Raw genomic sequence first — 15,177 nt, forward strand, 5'->3', positions numbered from 1 at the left:
TCAAACTTATTGAGTACAATGATGATGAGGAGGATGATGGAGCCCAGACCCAGCCAGATGATTAGTATTAGAACCTTTTCAGCATTTCTATAGACCCTAGTACAGAGGGAACAAGAGAAGTGGCAATTTAGCAATGGCCTTCACCTTAGAAAGAATCTGTTTTGGTCTTTGCCGATTTTTTGTTTTTACCAATTACGTCCTTCCATGAAACTATTTTGTTTTGTATGGGCAATGCCACTTTATGTCTACTGTTTTTAGCATTGCAAGGTAAGATCAACTAAAAGCGTGTAGCGATTACATCACCGGGTCAGAGCTATAAAGGATATTGTTGGGCACTCTTTGGATGTCCAAGATTGCATATACAATCAAAACACCTAGTGTTACTCTTATGTTATTAATAGATCTCTGGTTAAGAATTTTTTACTGCACTTTGATTACAAATTATGCATTACATCATAGTTCTGGATAAGTAAGCTATTTTGGTTACTGATCTTTGTTTCATACACTTGGCTTTGTTTTAGATTTTTGTTTCCTTATTATAATAACTATTTTCTGATTCCATTTCTGTTAAAAATAGCTGCCATCCTATACAATAAATACAGTACCTTACTAGAGTGATTTACATTCTTTTCCTCTTAGTTTTCTGTCCTGCTACCATTTCAGTTTAAGAATTTTGCCCGATTTCTCTTGTCATTTGTATCTCGTAGTTCCCATTTTGCTTCAGTTAAGCTATGGCAGGTGAGGAGGGCCTAAAGATCAGTGGGATTATCTGATTGGATAGGAATACTGAGGATGTACTGTGGCCACTCATTATGCAGCCCCCCCACTACTCACTCAGTCTCACAGTTTGTGGCCTGACAGCACAGCTCACAAAGAGACTGCCCCACCTGGCTAGTCCATCCCAGCAAGCAACTTTGTTTTTGACCTCAGCCTGGTCTCTGACTAGTGTTTGTCCCAGTCTGAATGCTGTTGCTTCCCTGTCAAAAAATTTGAAAAAAACTTTTTTATTGTGGCTGTACCACAGATTTACTGTAGGAAAAAGACTGTAAAAATTCAAATGAGGTTACTAAACTCAAAACATTTTCAAAAAGTCATAACCGAAATAGAGTCACTTGGAAAGTCTCAACAACGTTTTGCAATTGCAACTAAGTTCAGATATATTTCAAACTGTGAAGCCTCCTTCTGCAGTATACTGTGGGAGCAGTGACGTCTGTACAGCATGGCAGTACCTATGAAAAACAATCTTAAGCAGTGTTGCGGGTAAAAGTAATACATGTTGCATAGTCAGATTTATTTTTAAAGTAATTCAATGTATTAGCTTTTTCACTGAAGCAAAAATGCCTGTTGGCAAAATAAAAAAAAAAGCACTGTGATGTAAATGTGGAATGGCTCAAAACACAACTTTTTACAGGTGGAAGTATTCACATTATTTTGGCTTATAATAAGGAGTTCTAAAAGCTGCATAATAAAATGGGTTTAGTCAGGGTCGGCTCGTGGCAGATGTGAAGGGTGCTTGACACACACACTTTGAAGTGGCAATTGAAAAAGGTGCATTTATTTATTTATTTTGATATTTCAGACATTTTAATTAATACCAAGTTCTCTACAAATGTGTTTGTTCATTATATGAAAGTGCCAGTTTTATAATTGTAAAGCATGGTGTGCAGCCTTGGGCTGAGTTTAAAAGGGGAATAGGGGACCTGACCCCCTCCAATGGATGCACTAGTGAGAGGTTTCCAGACATTGAGCCAATGGACCTTCTACCAGTCCACAAAAAATTGATGTATCTACTATTTTATTATGTTCTTTATGTTTTAAACTACAAATATAAATTGCATACCGCTTGCCTGCAAGTTAAATTGTTCAGAAATTGTTATACCGCATCCTGCTTTAAAGCATCATCACAAATTCTAGGGGGCTGCTGGGGTGCCTGCTAATGCCAAGTGCCAAAGGCTTACATGCTCTTTTGCATTGCTTTTTAAGGTAACACTCGCTCACTCTTGCTGCAGTAGTTGGAATTCTTGTACGACTTTGCATGCTTGTTGTTTTTAATCGGCACACAAAGCTTCTTATTTGGATGTTGGAATGGCAGACTCATCCTTTGGCAATGTAAAAAAAGATGCAATTTTCCTTCTTTCAGGAGATGGCGCAATTGTTTTGTTGCAAGCAACAAAGTAATGGCACAAACTAGCTCTAGACTTTGGATTTAATGACAAATGCTGCCCAGTGAAATGTGTAGTTTTTCATACAAAATAAGAAAAAGTAATGCAAAAGTAGTGCACTGTTTGTAACGCATTACATTTTATAAGTAACACATTTAGTTACTTTTTTGTGAGTAAAGAGTTATGTTAAAAAGTCACTTTTAAACATAACGTCTCCCAACACTGATTTTAACACCCAGTTCCAGAATCTGCGACTTCCTACCTTTATAAATACACAGTAGTCCAGCTACTTTCCACGCAGTTACACAGCTTATTATGAGCAATTTACACTCTACTGCGTTTATGTGCAACACTTGCCAGATACCATAGTTTCATTTGCAAGAGGAGCTGGTATTGTTTGAAATCAGCAGAAACCCTAACATATTTAAAAACACAAGGAATTTAATTTATTCTGAACAATTCAGCAAGGTGAAAAATATATAAATAACAATAAAAGCATAAAAGAAGAGAGGAAGGAATAGACATTCAGTGTTCTGCTTCAGTATACTAAAATATCAAGGCTGTTTAATCTGAGATGCTGATTATAATTCACTAAAATACAAATAAATCAGCTGTCATATTTCATTGAAACTGGTATGGACTAAATGTCAAGCATTAAAAAGAAAACAAATCATAAAAATGGCACATTGCAAGTGTATCTTATCTTAGACAAGTCCCTCCAATTATCTGGCATGAGGTAAGAAAAGATATATATATAGCACTTATTATGTTGGTTCCTAGCTATATACAGTGAAACACAGTGAAATAAACACTGATTGACTCATTTTTTCACTTTCAGGATCTACATTTTTCTATTTAGAGACACAAATTTGGGATCCAGATGTTTTTAACAAAAGGAACATACTCAGACCACATTCTAGAAGAATCCCAATGTAACATGAGGGACATCAATCATAAAATGAGAGATAGGAAATGCAGAAGTACCAATACCATCATAAAACAATGAATTATAAAATATTTTCAAAAACTTATGGGTCCATTTAATTTATACAGACTATTACTGGTCACTTCACACTTTCACTTATAATTAATATTTGTATCTTTCCAGCCATAACTCTTCTTGGAGGTAAGATAAAAATCACACTTTGAACTTGGACTTCAAGACATTGGATATTCTGGATGAGGACAAAGTAACAATACGAGCACAAAAATGTGATCAATGGCTTCCTGATGATTGTGGAGTTATATTAATAAAAGAAAACCAACATATCTACTTTCAGTATAGAATTATTGTATTTTTGTATTATTGTATTTTGTGTATTTTTTTATATATAATATATATTTTATTATACCGTTTTGGGGGAGGCAGTGTCCTGAAAAAGCTGCCTTCCCCTCTCCTTCCATCACAGGGGCGTAGTATGAGCTGTCGGCCATCCATCACTCTAAAATGTGATGGGTGCTGGCCCATTACCCAGCCGGGACACCTCTGTAATGTAAGGACAGGCCGAGATGACATATGAAGGACACTGTCTCCATGAGCTGCAATTTGGCAGGCCACCTGGAGTGCAACAGCTCCTCAGAGTCTCACAGGGCTATTTGGGACTTGGTATTGGTTAACTCAGCCCTTATGGGTTCCAAGGATGTCACCAGGGGGCTCTGCAGAGCCTTGAGTTGGACTTCCGCCACACCTGGGAATAATTCCACATCTCCATAACAAGCCACCTGGAATATTCCCGAGTGAGACTTAAAAGGAGCCAGCTATCTCACAGAGACAAGCCAGAGTCTGGAGGAAGTGAGACAGCTTGCTGGAGAGGAAGAGAGAAAGAAGAGGAAAAGGACTGTGTTATTGGCGCTTGATGTGTGAGATGTGGGGAGAAAGCAAAAAGCGCTTCCCAAATGAATAAAAGTGCACTGTGCCTGGAACTTGCATCTCTGCCTATGTTGGGGTGGCTGAAGGACTCTGTGGTGGTTCACTATATTTTATTTATACATATACATAAATATACACACATACATACATATATATGTACATATATACACACACAGTATATTATACAGTATGGTTGGGAATGTCTATTGTTATTCATGCTCTAGCCTTTGACAGTGGAAGTGTTCTCTATTGCGTGAGAAGTAGGCAGTGCAGTTGTAGTGGATGTACTTGGTTTGCATTCTAGAGTCTCTGGCAATGAAGCTGCATAAGCACAGGCTTGGTTGAAATGCTAGCCTCAAAAGAAGCTATGTGGAATGGTTTATGGCTGTGGCAAGCCAACGATTATTCAAACATACGAAAAACTCAAAATACACAGTGCTTATAACAAAGCTAGCCAGGTAGGTCATCACCTTACTGCAATCTTGCAAATCTTGCAAACATGACCAGATCACAGTTCACAGCTAGTACCAAATCAGCTGCATAAGTGTAATAAATGAAAGTATCAAATACTGGAAAAAAATGAGGAATCAATAGTTTGGTGAAGAAATAAGTTTATTAAAAATTCTACAGATTTGGTTCCATAAATTTATGCAAAATGTTAGAGAGCTATCCAGAGAACTGAGTAACTGCCAAGTCCACATAGCACTCTAAAAGGCTTACACTGCTAGTTGTAAACGTTCACGACTGCTCCATTAATTAGTGTCATACCTTCAAAATGACCAATAATCAATCATGTATGTAAAAAGTCAAAATAAACTTATTTTTAGAGATTTTTCTTTGGGTGCAGAGATTATCCTTTTGAATAAAAATGTCCCTGACCAACGACTGAACTGCTGTCTAACAGAGGCAGCATTTTGAGTGTTGCTGCTTCTCTGTTACCAGTTAAACAGTAAACAGTAAACAGTTTCGTGTAACAGTACCATTCACAGATATGTTCACAGTGTAACCAATATATGGTCACAGGTCAACTAGACGTCATCCTAGCAACAAAGAAACCAACCCTAAACAGGGTGTCAATCCACTGCTAATCTATTGCCCTCTATACTCATTCACACACACTGAGCCAATTTAGAACTTTCAAATCAACTTAACACACATTTTTGGGATCTGGTAGGAAAAATCATGCAGTCAGTGGCAAAAATGTTTTGAAATCTTGTCTTATGGAGCTATAAAGCAGCTGAGCTAACTGCTGCTACAGTGTGTCCAACCAAATTGCTTCCATTGTTAAATACACAGCCATTATCACTAATAGCTATACCGAACCTATTACTTTAGTAAATACAATTTAGAGTAAAAGTAATTAATAAGTTAAACAACTAATGCACACAATAATTAAAGGCCACAATAGTCATTTACCACCAATATACTGAGGACTGCCATATCAAAGTGTTTGAACATGTGAGCCACAGAGAATCTTATTTTACAATGTAACTTATTTCAATAGATTGCATAAGTTGTGAATATAATTTCCTATTGCATATTTACTTGGGCATTCCATGTACATTTACTTATTTAGCTGACACTTTTATCCAAGGTGACTTATAACATTTATGATGCATTTCTTTTGGTATTCCATTTGGAGCACAGGAAAGTCAAGTGACTTGCTCAGGGCTTGAAGTCCAAAGCCTTAACCACTACACCACACTGCCTTCTTGGGCAGAACAATCGTATAAATGAAGACAAACATACCAGACTATATTACTAAAAAATGCAAATTAAACCAGACAGAAATTATAATAAAAGATGTATAGTTCCAGGGGAAAAGCCTATATTAAAAAACAGAACAGACTACTCATGCATTCTCAAATACTGTTTAGTGCATCACACCAAAATAAGACAATTTTAAAATTTAATGGATCCACTCACATCTTACACATGGCTTGTACCTAAAGATTTATGAGATTATTAATGTTTAAACACAATCCTCTTTGTATCCTGGCATCTGGTATTGAGGGTTTTTTTCTTTATCTTAGTCTCTCTTGCTTTCAATATTTCCAACAATCAAACTCAAAAAGATAAGAGCAGCATTTGCCCATTTTAGATAAAAATTGATATTTCCTGGCATCATTTATTCACTGTGCTCTCTCCACCTGGTCATACTTATGAAACTTTCACAAGGCATAACCTCCCAGAGGCTCAATTATGACATGTGGTGCTTGGTCTTAAGTTACAACATGCTAAAAGAAGCAAAATCAAAATTTCCATCCCTATGACATCAGTGACTAACTAAGAAAACTGAAGTCATGCAAGTTTAAAAATCTCAAAAGAAGGCTTTGTTATTGTGTGACACACAATATTGAGTAAATGGAATATAATACAATATTTTTCTTCAACACATTTCAATATATGGTAAAGGAAAAATGGAGTTTTTCCACTAGCACTGGAACATCCTGGGATGTGGTAAAAATCCTATAGGCACACTCAAGCACACATCTACTTTTGCTCAGAACAGATCTATGTAGTGCTGCTGATTATCCTACCCTGCATGTTTGTTTTTCTATATGGCAGTAAATTAGAGCCTCCAGATAAAATCTGTGCAGGAAGAAATGGTGTAAAATCCAAACAGTGGATTTCAGCTTTGACCCTATAACTGGGTGACCTTTCTATAATTTGCTGTATTTCTTATAATACATAATGCTAAGGTCTTATGCAATTCACAACCTTGAATGTTGTACATATGTCACAAAACTTTTGCACTAAAATAACTACTTAGAAGCCCATTCTGTCCCAAGTTAAACGTAACAAAGTTACAGATTAACATTTATACGGAGCTGATTCAAAGTCATATAACCCCACAGCAGCTCTAACTGAAAACTGAAATTTGAACTATGCTATCTTGAATGATGTGAAGCTTTTACTGGTATTTCAAGGGAAGCACACTCATGCTTTAAAATTCCTTACATTTTTTAAACTTTCCATAAATCAGGACTACCACAAATTCAAGCTTGTGAAATCATAAACATTTAAATTACGTGACTCGCTTTCATCTGCACAGACATAGTGTCTGAAGACATAAATGATTAAAGTCCCCATACCTGAAAGTACTAAATATACAGCACCCAAAAATTTGCACTGGGGTCTCAAAATGAAGGCACACAAAAATACCAGGGATCACTGTATGTCAAACAGATATGTCTAGAATGACCCACCTACAACCTGCCCTCAGCATTTAAACTGAACAATAATTATTGTTTACTGTAATCAGAGCTGTTCAAAATGCTTTAAAATAACTGTAGGTTCCTTTTGAAAAGATTCAGAGCAGCTGATCTGGAATGCTGCTATGACATTATGGTTTACTGGCAGCAGTCTGATTAAGTCTGATGGTCAGGCATGATTGTGAAATGGCAGATGTACTGGTGAGATGCGTGAGTATTCCCAAAATAGAATGCAAGATTGCATTGTTCACTGATCAGTTCAGAAGAGAGAGACAAAAGAAACCTATTTATCAAATATATTTCTGGGATGAGAAAGGATCGCATCAATATGGACAGGCAGTAAAATCACACAAGACAAATTGGGAACACAAGAACAAGAAGAGTTAGCTATGACTTCAGTCTTTGGACAGTAATTGAATAGGCTAGATTCTAGACCTTTTTAAAGCAGTGGTTTAACAGTTGTCTCGTAGCAGTTAACCAACAGCAGCACAGGAATTGGTAGCTCCAAGGGTTTTATGAAAACCAAGACATTCTACACCAAATTTGTGTGTCAGCAAGCTACTGATAAGAAGTATGTATTTAGGAGCACCATATTAGAAACATCATCATGAATTTTATATGGTTGCTATAATAAATTATACATGTAAAAATATAAATATTGATTGTCATTTTGCATGCATTGTTACCATTTTTGGAACCACAAATATTAAAGGACTGTGCCTCTACACAGAAACTGCACAAACCTACCTTTCCACTGTGCAATACTGTAGTTATTTAAGGCTGTATATGTATTTGTTTTCTGATTCCCAATTTTTCTGATTTGCATTCTGATACCCAATTCATTTTTACTTTAGATGTCTAAATAAGAAAGTTTTGTGAACTGTATAACCTAGGACTGCCTGGTCATGAAAACCAAGTTTTCAAGAGAGAATTTAAAAAAAAAAATATCAAAGACATAGAGCCTCTTTCTAAAGGGCAACTTTTAATTGACACTGTGTGCTTTCTGACAAATAGAGTTTTAATCTGGTAAAAGTCTTAATAAGACAGCCATTAGACATGCAGTGTGATTAGACAGCATCATACATTACAAGTAGTTAGAGTGTCATACGGTAGAATCCAATATATACTGAGAGTCAAGAAAGTGTCTTGCTTTTAACTATTACCCAGCTTTAATTCATGATGGCAAGATAAAACTTCACTACCATAAATCACCATAATTTAAAATAAAAAAGCACACTTGCACCTCCTATTTGAACATATCCCCTGATGCTGCCTGAAAAATGCTTGATTTAGCATCTATTTTTAATGGTGATTATACCTTATTCTATGATGTGAGTGAAAGCCATACAATAATTCTTGCTTGTGACTATTTGCCAGTTTCCTTTTCAGAATGTTGTGAGACTTTTGTCCAATGTAAGTGAAATGCCATTACATTCAAGTTGAAATGAAATGGTTTAATATACTGTACACTTAAGCAATAAAAATGTTTTTTCCATTCTCTTATTTATAGTTTTCTCTGTAATTCTAGATAGCACAACCAGTAACATTTACCATTAGAGTGTATTATTAATATACAAAATATCCTTTATGTCAGACTGCCCTTAACCTACATACTGTATGTAAAAGGACGCAAAGTCTAAAACAAACTACTTCTCGTCTGCATCAGAGAATGTGCAATAAGTAAAAAAAGAAATAGGATTTAGTTTAAAGTACAATGAAATGTACTTGTTGCTAAAGCCACTGCTGCAAAAGCAGAAAAAATAGAGAACATTGTTCTTTGGCTTTGTAGAGCCACACAAGTCTTTAAATATTGCAAAGGCAATGAACAATAGCTATAAAATCAAAAAATAGACAACATAATCAGATTCAAAACTATGAATGCTAACTATAGTCTTAGAATATTGATCAAAAGAAAACAAGAAGCAGCCAGATAATACATTTAAAGTAATTGTAGAACAAAATAGTCCACAGTAGGAAATAGGTTTACCATCGGTATTCTTACAAGTGGGCAGCCCCTTAGGCCTGAAATGTTAGTGGATCCCTGTTACCGCAATTGAATGTTAAAGGCTATTCTCTGTATGTTACAATCATACATTTTAATAGTAAAAAATCTGCCAAGGGACTCATTATAAGAAACTTACATATCGATTGATCAAAGTAGACTAACAAATAATATAATGTTAAAGATTAAGAATTTAGGGAGTAGTGTTAAGCTAGACTGTGACTGCTCAAAAAAATACTTCCTTTATTTCCCACTCTAGCAAAATGGTAAAATTATAAAAACTTAAAAATCTGCCAGAAATATTTGTCACAGTTATTACTGAGAGCAGAGGATGAATGGGTGAACTACACCCATTACATACAGTATACTCTCCACTGAACAGTACATAATTCTAGTCACATTTAAAAATGCTGAGGTAACATATCAGTTCAGATGTACTATACTGACCTATGTAACAGCAAAAAAAATAAAACGTCACTTGTTTTGTTTAGCTAACCTTCTTCACAATATAATTGATAATATTTTTTACGAACAAAGCTGCCTGTAGTCTATATGCATGTTTGACTGATGTCCAACTTCAGTTTCCATGGCATTTCCTTATCTATCTGGATATTGCCTTCATATGGAGAACATCTGATACTGAATGCTTCATATGGATTAGTTTGGCAGAACTGATATTTTTGGGTTCGATACCAATAGAATTGCTCACTGAATGTTAAACAATCGTTTCAGTAAGGTTTGTAAGAGCATGACAGAGGAGATTTAAAATGATAAAATATTGAATTGTAAATGGTCATCATTGAAACTTGTCATTAGGCTATACACAGTGCTTTTTTCCTAAGAAAAAAGGAAGGGATACTCACATGAACTTTTCAATGAACAACATTTTATAGCAACTTCCACACTTTCGACATATCTTGAGGTGGTCCTTCTGCTTTTCTTGATCACTGCTTGCTCTTAGTATTTACTGCCGAGTGATGTCCTCACAACAGCCATAGGTCCACATTTGTATCAGGGTTGAAATTAAGTGGCGGTCATACGATTTTCAGGAACATCAGTGCAAAGTTTGTCTGTATTAACCAAGAATCTGCATTGGAAGAAGCAGTCTATCTGGCATTTTACTTTCTTGAACATATTCACAAAAAAAACAAATCACTTCTTTCATTTAGACTAAACGTCTCTGCCAGTTTTCTAATCTCCGTTTCTCCAAATGTGATTTGATTTTGTTTTTTCTGGCCAGAAATGTGGATGTAACACTTTATCACAGTCAGGCAAATCAGCACTTTCTCCTCCAAAAAATCTTTTTTCTAAGGAATCCTTCAAACATTCATAGAAATTGTCTGGATTTATAGGACAGCTGTGTCTGCAGTCAGCTAGTTTTGTGGAGTTCAACACCTCTGAAGTTCATATTTTCCACAATTGAGGAATACTGTGGTATTGACCAGTATCTCCCATTCTTTCTTCAAATACTTGCATTGTGCTTATATTGTTAGCAGTATGCAAGCTGATATCTCTTGCTTGCAAGTCCAAACTCAAGTCACTGAGTTCTTGGAGAGCACCAAACATTAATCCCAAATCTAGGATAAAATCACATGATGCGATTTTCTTCAGCAAACACTCATAAAGACAGTGCTCTGTTTTGCTTCTTGTAGTATATTTCTGTTCTTGCTGGAAGTGATGAACTAGTGCTGGATAATCTTGCCATACTGTATTAATTGTACAGAAACTTGATGCTACCCAGTGAGTATTCACGATTCTTCCAGTTTTCAGGAGTTGCAATTATAGTGAAGCAGCACACTCCTTTTAAATTCCCTTGCATTTTTTGGAGACGCATGGTAGATCATAAAGTTTGTCCATAAAATTCTTAAACCTATTTATGCCTGCCACATTATTCACTGCATCGCTCACGGACAAGTCCAGGCAATAGTTAGCATAATGCCATACAATAATACCTGGAAATGAATCTTGCAGCAAATTCCTAACACTACTACACACACCAAACATCACTGAAGCACCCTCACAAGTGACAGACAAGTGGTCCTTTAAATAATCCTCTGACAGTCCAAGGTGTTCTAGGTGACTGATTAATGTACTAAATTCCTTTGACAGAAACATCATGAAGCTCAATTAAATCGAGGAAAAGATTCACTGGAGGGACTACACAAACATAAACATTTAAAGCACTTTTACTACTGACAGTAGCAGATTAATCTATAATTGGAGAAAGGTTTTTTTACAGTTCATAATTTGGTTTATTAAAGTATTTACCATTTCATTTCCAATATAGTTTATTGTGTTAATGCAGGCATTGGTAGAGTGAAGTATATGTCCCATATCTACACCTTTATCTTCCTGAAGGTTTACTTCATCTTCAAAGTTATTAAATGCTTGATGCTTTTGGCTATTTTATAAACAGTTTGAAAAACTTTAGCCGTAATATTTTTATCATGAGTTTTCAAGCATATTTTTTCTAAAGCTTCATTTTTAGCTTCTAACTTTAATATTTTGTGCAGTTTTGTGGGCTGTGCTTTCCTTGTTGTCAAATCTTCTTTCTCAGGAACATTAGTTGTTGTTTTCAAGATTTACCAAAGGTACTGATTTTACCACTGGCCCATACTGTGGGAATTTTAATTCCCATCTGTTTACTTGACCCAAGACTTCCAACATCTGTGCACACTTTGCAGACCATCATTTTAACCATCGTGTAAAGCCACAGTTTCTCTGGAAGATATCATTTTTTTGAGTTGCTGTCCAGCAATCAGGCCCATCATTACAATATACTTTATTTACACTACCAGTACTAGCAATATTGGTTTCACTTCCATGATTTTTTTGAAGGAAAAGATGATTCTGCATCTTCACATTTTCTCTTGTAGCTCATTGGAATGAAATAACTACCTTTTTTTATTCATCTCAGAAATTTGGTAGATTACTTTGTGATTAAATGAACCAAAAGCGCCAACAACGAAATGAAAACACAGATCAGAATAGATCTATATCAGGGATTGGCAAACTTATTTGGTGGCTGGCTTAATTTCCAATAATGACTCATAAGGTAGGCTGCATAAAGTCTTGCACCCATGTTCATAGGCATGCCTAGATATGTTTGTCATTAACAAAATTAGCCAAAACCCCTGCCAAAATAGTTAAGACTGACATGCAAAGTTCATAAACAGCAGAATTTAAATAAAAAATACATAAATAAATTAAAAGGCTCAAAAACTAGTATCCAAAAAGACTACTTGATGAAACAATGTTGAAAGAATGGGAACACTGACAGTAAAATACACTGATTGTGGTTTCCTGACAAGTACAAGAGTAAGGAGTGGCTTTTGAGTAACAAGTTGTAGTAGATGTGGACAAAGGTGCAGCAATGGGAATGTATGAGGGTGAGGTGTGACAGAACAGAGTTAGTGTTCCAGATTTTAAATTATATTTCATTATTTTGCTCAACAAACAATATGAACTGAAATACTGGACACTTGAGTGGACAATTAACATCAAAGCATCTTCTTTTCCTGAACTGTACCAGGACAGAGCATCTTCTCTTCCTGAGTTGTACTAGTAATCAGTCAGCTTAAAACATCTGTGTAAACAAAGCAGAAGCCCAGGAAGCAGCCATGATGCTTCAGGTCATGTTGTTTAACTTATTGCTTTGGAAACACACATGCATAAAAAGATAAGAGTTTGAGCAAATACATCCATCATATTGACAGCCAGCCAATCAAGTGTGTATAATATCACATTTCCCCAAAGTCCAACGTGGAATTTTAAAATAAATATGGCTTGGCTGAGGGATTAAACCAGAAGGAGAAGAAACAGCAACATCAAGAAGGCAACATCAAAAAAGAAGACCAAAGGATGTATGACCATTTCATCTGATCAAAGCCTCATGAATAACAGTTTCCACTCCTTGAGATTCTTCCCAAGCTTTTTCTAAAGACTTTATATACATCCAGATTTTACTATCTACATTTTCTTTTATACGTTCTTCTACTGGTATTATTCTTCAAATTTTTTTTTTATTATCTAGAGTGTTTGTAATAACTGAAAATCAAAACACCGGTATGGGGAGTTGCCACACTACTTGTTCATAGAGTTTATCAAGGCTAAGAGGTCACTCATCCTAGAAAAAAAAAAGACAACTGCAGTAAAAGCAGGGCATATTGTTTGGTTGGTAAGTTGCATAACCAAAAGAATTATGGTTTTAATTGTGTCACGATGACACCCGTACGTTCATCAGTGTCGGTGATAAGTTCTTAAGTAGTGACTCCTATAGAATATTGTAAGATATATTAAGGTTGCATTGTCTATTTAAGGATATTTATGTAAGTAAATCTATGTGTAAAATATTGTGAGACATACCCTTATGTAGACAATGGAGAATATCTATGTATGAATGCGAAGAGAATTCTAAATAGAATATTGTGGGGTGACTGATAATTATGCTTTCACTTCAGACTTTGTCTACAGGATCTCTATGTGTATCTGTGATAATCTTAAAGTGCAAGGGTAGACTAACCTAATAAGGGACTTGGGAAGTCCTACAGAAACCCACCATAATACAGTACAACAGTAAATTAAAGTTTTACTCAAACACTGTTGCTATGAAATAAAACCAACCTTGCATCAATCATTATGCTTCCATTTTTTATTGCATTTTTAAGGCAAACAACATGTAAAGCAAATATACATGAAAAGAAAATTTTAATCAGTGATGCATTAAAAAACAAATAAATGATAGCAGGAGTTGAAATAAATTTTAATGAAAACTGTAAAGACAAATGTCAAATAAATCTACCATTTAATTAATTAGGGCAAGCAATGTAGCTCTCATTATAATGATTACCACTGTTGCTATGTAGATTTTTTAAACTTTTATAAATGTACAAAATTAATGGAAAAAAAAATACAGAATTTACGAGTGTCTTCACACCATTTGACTAAGAATGAAAGTAGGATGTAGATGCAGAATCAAGACTAAACAGAAAATAATGTACCTTCAGAGTTTGCAGCTACAATAAGGACAAATAACTTTGCTGTTCCAAGGTTTAGTAAAGTAGGTTACCACAATTGCTGCGAGGTTAAGAGCCCACAGTAGTGCTCATTAAAGTCACCGTGCCCAGAATGTCAATGACTCTAATCACACAGTGGGTCAAAGCCTTGTGAAGCATCCAAAATTATATTAACCACTGTCTTTGATTTGTTGTTTCTGTGTCATATCACCATATTACCACAAGATAAACTACATAAATGTAAAACTTTTCAAACAATATTTTTCCCCATGTTTTTAGAAACTGAACTTTTTGAAAATCACTTGCTTTTATTTATAATACCAATAGTCATTTGTTACATTGCCAAAAGTTTTCATTCATCTAACATACTGATATTTTAAATCGAAAGTGATAATGTCTTGTAACAATAGATTGCCTCTCATTCTCATTTTTGACTTAATGATATTCTGATTGTAAATGTTAAGGAAACTCAAAACATCACTGTTTATGCACAGATTATATTGCATGAAGTCAACAAATACTGACTGTACTTATTGTAACAGTGCAATTGCCTAAATTTGTAAAAACAATGGCAACAATTCTGAGAAAAACAAACTTATAAGGAAACACTGAATTTATGAGAGCAAACTCTGCAGATTGTTATTGTTATAGTAAGCTAATTCTTAAATAAAGCAGGCATTTTTCTTTCAGATTTATTAAACTGTACCCTATTTTTGCATTCTCACTGAATGGATTATAAACTGAGTGAATACCATGAATGACCATGTCATGTCACTGCAGAATTTTGACTTGGTGGGTAATAGAGAAAGATAAAGACATATTAAGGACTCAAATGTAAATGAACTTGACCTGCTTTATCATCAAAGATGTTCTTTAGTTTGCAGTAACATTCAGTACAAATGAACAAAAATGC

At 35.1% G+C, this 15,177-nt stretch overlaps 1 protein-coding gene across 5 annotated transcripts in view; it reads right to left on the reverse strand.

Annotated features, from left to right (window-relative positions):
- LOC114662380 (fibroblast growth factor 13) overlaps nucleotides 1-15,177 on the reverse strand; it is a 400,003-nt gene that overhangs the window by 223,582 nt on the left and 161,244 nt on the right. The gene's annotated exons all lie outside the window — the stretch shown is intronic.

The sequence above is a fragment of the Erpetoichthys calabaricus genome, chromosome 12 (assembly GCF_900747795.2).
Source record: "Erpetoichthys calabaricus chromosome 12, fErpCal1.3, whole genome shotgun sequence".
Classification (NCBI taxonomy): domain Eukaryota; kingdom Metazoa; phylum Chordata; class Cladistia; order Polypteriformes; family Polypteridae; genus Erpetoichthys; species Erpetoichthys calabaricus.